The 8,702-nt window shown below is 42.8% G+C and overlaps 1 long non-coding RNA gene across 1 annotated transcript; it reads left to right on the top strand.

Annotated features, from left to right (window-relative positions):
- Positions 1-5,989: 5,989 nt before the first annotated feature.
- On the top strand, positions 5,990-8,384 carry LOC134483045 (uncharacterized). Its single transcript, XR_010059873.1, has 2 exons — positions 5,990-6,107; positions 7,992-8,384. It is a non-coding gene; the product is annotated as an uncharacterized LOC134483045 (long non-coding RNA).
- The last annotated feature ends 318 nt before the right edge of the window (positions 8,385-8,702 follow it).

The raw sequence follows: 8,702 nt of genomic DNA, 5'->3' as shown, positions 1-8,702 counted from the left end.
ACCAGGGTTCTCTAGGGGAAAAGGAACCAATAGGATTAACTTATGCACTGAGACAATTTGCTAAATAAGCTTACATAAAAAAACCAAAACAAATAAACAAAAGCAAACAGGCCAATGTCTTATGCCCGAAAGCTGTGATTCCCCAACGCATGAGGCTGTGTTCTCAGCAGTCAGAGAAGTTCCACTGTCACTGACTCGCACTGGAGAGGCCAACAACCCAGGACTTTCTCAGCCCACAGGACTGGGTTCCACAGCAATCCCAATGTATGTCCCAAACCTGAAAGGTTCCCAGAGAGCCACGGGTCCAGCAATGGAACCCTGGACACATTGGTTCTGATATCTGAGACACACTCAGAAGCAGTGGCAATGGGATAAATCAGCACGGTTTGAAAGTGGAAAGTCAAGGGACAAGTGGGAAAGCCACACAAAGAAAGGATATATGTTCTTCCTTCCAGCCTTTGTTATCTAGGTTGTGACCAAAAGGTGCTTACCCACAGTGGGGTGGATTGTCCTATATCAGGACAGTTCATCAGGATAGGCTTCCTCCTTGGGTGGTTCATATTTGTGGCAAGCCGACATTGAAACCAATCATCGCATAAGCACTTTGAAAAAGGAATTCCTAACATTGTGCTGAAGTTGACTATGAAAAGTTCCTGACCATTCTCTGTGTGTTGTTTCAGTTTTTCTAAACATGCAACACTTGGACTGTACAATGACAGAAGCCCATCACTTAAAATAAAAGTCAGAACTGACTACTGTAGAAATGAAAGAATTTACTCTGATTTTATATATACAGAGCCTAAATCCCAAACCCATGCTTACATAATCATTCCATAAAGAACAGATCAGTAGAAACCTGGGTATAGTGACACACATGTAGTTCCAGCATCCAGGTGATGGAGGCATGAGGTAGCAACTTTGAGACCATCCTGGGCTGTATTTCAAGACTTTGTTTCATAGGAAGCGCAAGGCCCTGGGTTCGGTCCCCAGCTCCGAAAAAAAAGAACCAAAAAAAAAAAAAAAGAATCAAGACTTTGTTTCAAAAAAACTAGATGATAGATAGATAGATGATAGATAGATAGATGATAGATAGATAGATAGATAGATAGATAGATAGATAGATAGATGATAGATAGATAGATAGATAGATAGATGATAGATAGATAGATAGATAGATAGATAGATAGATAGATAGATAGATAGATAGACAGGTAGATAGATAGATAGATAGATAGATAGATAGATAGATAGATAGATAGATAGATAGATAGATGAATTGGAAGAAACAGCTATCATAATTTCATACTAACAGAAACTCATTCAACTTGAAAATAAAAGTTGATTGATATCCTGGTATATGTCCTTAATCCCAGAATTCAGGAGGCAGAGGCAAGTGGCTCTCTATTAATTCAAAGCTAGTCTGGTCTACACAGTGAGTTCCAGGGCAGCCATAGCTACATAGTGAGAGAGAAAGAAAGTTACTTCATACGTCAGACTCTATCTTACAGAGACACTGACTTCTGCACTTAATTTAATGATAAACTCTACACTTGATTCAAATGTGTGTGTGGGTAGGAGTGGGGGGCTCATGAAGTTCCGCCCCTATTTGAGGAGCTAGTAGCAATTGGCTACCAGGGAGAGGGGCTGAGAGACTGCCCAAGCTCCAACAGATGGTCCGGCAGCACTACATGGAGTCCATTGGATGAGAGAGAGAGAGAGAGAGAGAGAGAGAGAGAGAGAGAGAGAGAGAGAGAGAGAGAGAGAGAGAGAAAGGGCACATAAAGACCTAAAGCTGGAAGGAAAGGTGATAAAGGAATAAGGAAAGAATCAGAGGGGAAGGAATTTAATTAAACATTATATATGTGCATGAATATTAAATAAGATATTTGTTGACTAAATGGCTTCAAAATTGTTGCAATCTAAAGAAATGTTCTGAATAGACACTTTTTCCTTGTTCTTTTTTAGCAATGCAGACTCCTAAAACTGACCACGTACCAATCTATAAAAAGGGATATAAAGTCAAGCAGTCTAGAAGAGTGTGAACTAGAAATAAAATAGAAATCATTCACATGGTGCACATTTACTTGCTTGCATGTGTCTGAAATCTCTGGGTTGGCCTCTAAGATTCTCAGGAGAGAACTAAACGTGAGTGAGTCCTGCTAGAAGGAAAGCCCTCTGTTGGATGTCTTCCCCTCTGTTGGGCCATCTTTCCTTCTGGGGATGTCTTTGCTATTTTATAATGAATCATGTATTTTGTTCACAGGTTCAATTAAGTGAAATAATTTTAAAAATACACCCAGAGAAACATGATTATTCTGAAAATTCAAGAGTGAGAAATGGCTGCATTCTTTCTGGACCTTATCTGCAAACACTGTGACAAAATAAGATTCATGTGTCTCTCATAGAGCTTGGAAAATTCTTCTGAAACAAAACACACATACATACACACACACACAGAGAGAAAGACACACATACACACACTCACACATGCATACGCGCGCGCACGCGCGCACACACACACACATATACTCTCATCTACACACATGCACACACACAATTATTTTTAAAAGCTTCTTAGGACATTCACAAGAATATTTACAGCAGTAACAGGAGATTTTCATGAAACCCACCACCATCTGAGCCTCCTGGAATTGGTTGCATAAAAATGCAACCACTTCTTCATACACTATGGCTAAATGGATTCCAGATTCTTTTCCTTTGCTTAAAACCTGGGTTAACCAGTATACTCAGACTTATGGGATTTAGGGACAAGTTTTCACAAAATTAAGTTATAGTCCTATTGTCAGAATTTTAATTGGCCATTTTAAGTTTTTTAATATTTATTTTATATGTATTTGTGCATTTATGTCTGTCTGTGTGTGTGTGTGTGTGTGTGTGTGTGTGTGTATGTTCCACATGTATGCAGGCATCTGGGTAGTTCAGCCGAAGGCACTGGATCCTCTGGAACTGGAGTTAGAAGTGAGTTCTGGGGAACAAACTCGGGTTCTATTAAATGTAGCCAATGCTCTTAGCCCCCGAGCTACCACTCCAGGCCCTGGTGTGAGATCTTGAATACTTTATTTTACTTCTTTTTTATGGTTGCAAATTTCAAACAAAAAAATGTTTCTCTCTTTACCCACATTGTCCTGTCTGGCCCTGTGGCCTTGGGTATTTAGTGCTGTAATACTGTCCCAACTAGTTATAGAGAAACTTTTTATCCCCCTAAAACACTGCTTCAGCTAGGAGAGCTTCCCCTTCCTCCTCAGCACTGCCGTCTTCACCCCAGGCCCTGGCTACCTCCAGTCTGCTTTCTAGACTGGATTTGCCCATTCTGGATATTTTATGGAAATAGGATTATAAAACACTTAGTTTTCTTGTGTGTATTATGTGTGTGCCTATTGAGTTAGCAAAATCTTTTCCAGTAAAAATCTGTTGAAACATGGTGTGAAACATCATTTATCTCCCAGAAGAACAATCTTCTATGGTACTGACAGACCACGCCTTTGGACTTGTTTGCTTGGAGATTTGAGGTGGAACATTTGTTTCGTTTCTGTTATTTTTCAACTTGTATTAGCATATATTAATTGTACATAGTGGTACACAATACACACATGCATGTAATTTATTTCAGTTAAATGCACACACCCTGGTTACCCTCTCTTGTCCCCCCACCATCTTATTAACCCCTTTCTTCCTTCCATCTAGCCTCTCCCCACCCCAACTTCTACTTTCTTGTCTTTTTTTTTTCTTTTTGAGATCCAATGGTTTTCATTAGGGCTGCTTTCAGGGGCACTGATGTGGGTTGATTACAGAGGCATGGGCACCCTCCCAGTGGCTACACCGCTAAAGAAAATATCTCTTCCCCTCCAATCAATATAGTATTTTTCTTATCTTAATATTTTTATTATTTTCCTTTACCAGTGTCATGCATGTATATAACATAGCATTCACATGTATAAAACATCATGTTCACATGTATGTAACATTATGTTCACATGTATGTAACACTGTGTTCATACTCATGTCTCTACCTTCTCTTTCCCTCCTTCCCTCAATGAACTTTCCCCAAAAGTCTCCATTCCACTTTCGTCTCATTTTGTGGTTTTTGCTTTTCCTTTGTGACTCACTTGGCTTAACCAGGCCACTCACGTGGGGACAGGTCTGGATCTCCCCACTGGACCCCGAGTAACTCCTATCACTGAACACAGTGACTGCCTCCCCACAGATGCCCTTCACTGCCTTAGCTCCCCTATCTATGAATGAACGTCTACTTGCTCTGTCTTGGGAGGGGAGGCTATATGCAGGCAACAGCAGCTGTGGTTGAGTCCAGGAGTGTTGTGGCCATTTGGTGCCCATAAGAGAGCTTTTCAGGGCCTCCTCCCTGTTTCCTAGCTTTTGCACTCCTGCCAGCTGCTATATTATCTCTTGTTTAATTCATGCATAACGCAGTGAACTTCTGCATTCTGTCCACCCTTTTGGCTGGTGTGAATAGGGGCTGCTATAAACATTTGCATGTAAATTTTTTATGGAGCACCTGTTTTTAATATTGTCTAGGATCGTGTTGTCCAGGAAGAGGGTTTGCTGAATCATGTAGGATCTCCAGGTTCAGAACTTTGAGAAAGCAATGGTTTTCCATATTTCCACTCTATTACTCTCCCAGTGGTGATATGTAAGGATGCCCCTTATCCTACCCACCCCTTTTGTGTCACTGTTACACCAGTTTAAATGGTGGCATGTGTTGTTTCCTTTCCTAATCACTGTGACAGGACATCTTGTAGGTAGTGGACGAAGTGCTGATTGAGTGAAGTCCTATGTGAATGTATATTTTGCTGTGAGCACAGCCATGTTGAGAATTTCCAAAGTCTCAGGTCCCATTGCCGTTATCCATATGGTCCTGGCTGAACAAGGGTGGCAAAGTTCTCCTTGGGAATTTATGAGTGTCTTTGAATGATTGACCAATGTGTGTAGACTAGAAACTGTGGCTTTCTGCCTCCCAGATGTTCCAGCCTGACCTTGTTGGCCTTCAGAGACTAACTAACCATACCCTAGGCTACACTAGGTTCCTGGTTACATGGCTGGCAGTAGCAGAATCCCACTGGATCAGCTTCCTTGTGCTTTTTGTCTCTGTGCCTTTCTTTTCTTCATTCCCTCACCTCTAGCCAGGGTTGACTTTAGCTCCCAGTTTAAGATGGGACACAGACAACATTGCCGAAGGGCATAGCAATGCAAGCATGAGGCCGCTAGCCACACTGAATCCGATCAGGACCACAAAAAATAAAGAATATTCATACTGAGCTTTGCTCCTTTATATTCAGCATGACACCCTAGACCATGCGAAGGTGCCATGTGTGTTTAAAGTAGGTCTTCCTTCCTCGGTTAAGCCTCTCTGGAAAGACTCACAGGCAGGTCCAGAAAATGTCTCCTAAATAACTCCAAACCCAGTCACCTTGACGATGAAGAATAGCCACAGCTGCACCTTAGTGTAGCCTGGATTTGCATTTCCTCAGTGACAACAGAGAGCTCACACTCACATACTCCTGGATGTTGACAGACATTCTTTGGGGAAAATTTGTATCTAAGCCTAAGTTGTCCTGTTTGTTTCTCATTGGAGTTTATACTGAATACCTGAGTGTTATTAGATGTCTTGCTTTAAAGGCCCAGTCATGACAGCAGTTGGGAGAGAGCCAGAGACAGCCAGACCCTGGAGGCTTTGTTCTTGCTCATTGGTGTACTTTAGAGTTTACGGTTTTGTTGTTTTGTTTTGTTGAAGCAGTTTATCATGTGTCTTAGGTTGACTTTGAACTTTCAGTCCTCTTTCCCCTACCTCTGGCATTCTGGGATTACAGGCAGTCAGTCAACAAGCTCAGCTCCTGCTTCCCTGATCAGACCTTTCATACACAGTGGATTTTAATTGTGATGAAGTCTCTGGTCTATTCTTGTTCATTATGATGACATAATGACATCACTTAAGTCTACCCTCCAGTCAGAGGTCATTCTTTATTGACTTTCAAACTTCATTCTTACTGATTTTCTTCCAAGAAACTGCCAGTGTCAGTATTTGTATTTTGCTTTTTGACCCATTTTAAGTTACTTGTATGTTGTATGAGGTAAGAATCTAGATTTATTATTTTATGAACAGATATTCAGATATTTGAAGTTTGGTTTAATTAAGAAAGGTCAAGAGGTGACTGGGGAGACTGCTCAGTGGGTAGAGAGAGGACCTGAGTTTGTGTCTACAGACTGTAAATCCCCAGTCATGGCAAAAGTGGGTTGGGAGGGAACCAAAGACAGACAGACCCTGGCGGCTTGAGGGACAGCAAGTCTAGCTGGAAACGGGTAGGCTTCAGATGCGGTGATAAATCTTGTCTCAGAAAGTAACATGAAGAGCACTAGTGGGAGAGATCCAACCTCAGGCTTAAACCAGTGCACAGATAGGGGGAGGGAAGAGCAGTGGAGGAAGGCAGGGGGGAAAGGAAGAGGGAGGAAGAGGGGAGGAAGGGAAAGAGGAGGAAGAAGAAGAAGGAGGAGGAGGAGGAGGGGGGAGGGGGACGGGGAAACGGAGAGGGAGGAGAAGGGAAGAAGAAGGAGGAGGAGGAGGGAGAGGGAGAGGGAGAAGGGAAGAAGAAGAAGAAGAAGAAGAAGAAGAAGAAGAAGAAGAAGAAGAAGAAGGAGGAGGAGGAGGAGGAGGAGGAGGAGGAGGAGGAGGAGGAGGAGGAGGAAGAGGAGGAGGAGGAGGAGGAAGAGGAGGAGGAGGAGGAAGAAGAAAAAGAAGAAGGAGGAGGAGGAGGAGGGGGAGGGGGACGAGGAAACGGAGAGGGAGAAGGAGAAGGGAAGAAGAAGGAGGAGGAGGGAGAGGGAGAGGGAGAGGGAGAGGGAGAAGGGAAGAAGAAGGAGGAGGAGGAGGAGGAGGAGGGGGAAGAAAAAGAAGAAGGAGGAGGAGGAAGAGGAGGAAGAGGAGGAGGAGGAGGAGAAGAAGAACAACAACAACAACAACAACAAAACAACAACAACAACAGCAGCAGCAGCAGCAGCAGCAGCAGCAGCAGCAACAAGCAGATGAAAGCCATGACTCATGTCTATGCCAGCACTTGCAAGGGGAAGCAAGATTACCACAAATTCTAGACCAGCCTAGCCTAAGGCAAGACTGTCTCAAATCATCAAACACACACAAGAAAGGAAGCCTATATCAATATATACAATACTTTTATGAGTGCTATGTTTTAGAGAGTAAGTTTTTAAGGTAATCTAGAACGTGAGGTAAGTTAGACTAAAAGGAGAATACAAGTTACACAAATCCATTCCACATTGGGCATCCATGCTTTTATTATTGTTAGCATGCTGACGGAAAGTTTCACAGGACCTATGTGAGAACATCTTCCATTGGTCACATTGAGATTCCCGAGGAGCAGTCACACTGTCAAGTTCTGTAAAGTTCCAGAACATGTACCTTTAAAGGCAGCTCGGTGGCATTTAGTTTAGTGGGAGACTAGCAAGTCTGTGTCGCAGAAGTCACAATGACCTTGTTTACCTGCTCAGTGAGTAACTCATCAATACAAACTAAATGTTTTAAATTGGGATTCGTTTCTTTGGAGAAGATATTCACTCCACTCTTTTAGAGTTCCCTCTGAACTGGTGAGTCACAAATCTGTGTCAAAATGAATGGCCTGTCCCACACATTGCCCGCCACACGGACTGTTGGAGACTTGTCGTAAGCAGAAAATTTACTGTTATTAGACTTTCCAGTTACCATGACAATGTGGTCTGATCACAATGTTAGCTATACAGGGCTTAGGGGGTTCTGATGATCTTTTCAGGGTGGGGAGGCAGGTTCTGCGATCTCTATTTTCTAAGATTCATATTGTGCTGAGTTTGTAAATTGTGGTGCCAGAAACACTGGGATGTGTTGTTTTTATTAGAGTACATTTTCGAAGATAACAGCTTCTGTAGCAGGACAAGGCACACACCCTGAAATCCCTTTTCCTTCCATACAGAGTAGACCGAGGCCAGGAAGAAATCAGAGCTTGACTCGTGCAAGCATGCCTGAGATGCTACAGTGAGCTCGGGGAGCCACTGGCTTGTCGCAGGTCCATTATCTAGCTCCTCCGTCCACATTAAAATCAGTGTCTTTGTATATGATTTAATTTTTGTATGAGAATTATCCATTGGGTAAGAAATCGAGGGGCTGGAGAGATGATTCAGCAGTTTAGAGCACGTGTTGTTCCAGGTTCGATTCCCAGCACCCACGTGTGGACTAATAACCATCTGCAATTCCAGTTTCAGAATATCCACACCCTCTTCTGACTTCCTCATGCTCCAGACACACACACACACACACACACACACACACACACACACACACTCAGTGCATACATGCAGGCAAAACATTCATACTCATAAGATAAGGCTTTATATAAAATTGAAACTTAATCATGGTGAATTGGCACTCTAGGGATTTTTCATTAATAGAACTAAAATGCAAGTGCATGGTACAAGATACCCACCATGCCACTGAGGCAGCAGAGCCTGAGGAAGACTCTTTTCTCTCTTTCTCCTTCACTTGATCTTCCAGCTACTCACAGACCAAATCCAACAACAGCTGAAATTCCCCCAGATCTACAGCAACAGGCTGCCACAAGCTTAGAAACCCAGGGAAGCATGAGACGGTACCAGCCCATATCCACGATGCAGGGACAGCATCCAGC

The sequence above is a fragment of the Rattus norvegicus genome, chromosome 18 (assembly GCF_036323735.1).
Source record: "Rattus norvegicus strain BN/NHsdMcwi chromosome 18, GRCr8, whole genome shotgun sequence".
In the NCBI taxonomy this organism is placed as follows: domain Eukaryota; kingdom Metazoa; phylum Chordata; class Mammalia; order Rodentia; family Muridae; genus Rattus; species Rattus norvegicus.
The sequence above is the reverse complement of the archived record's forward strand: the minus strand, read 5'-3'. Positions and strand labels throughout refer to the sequence as shown.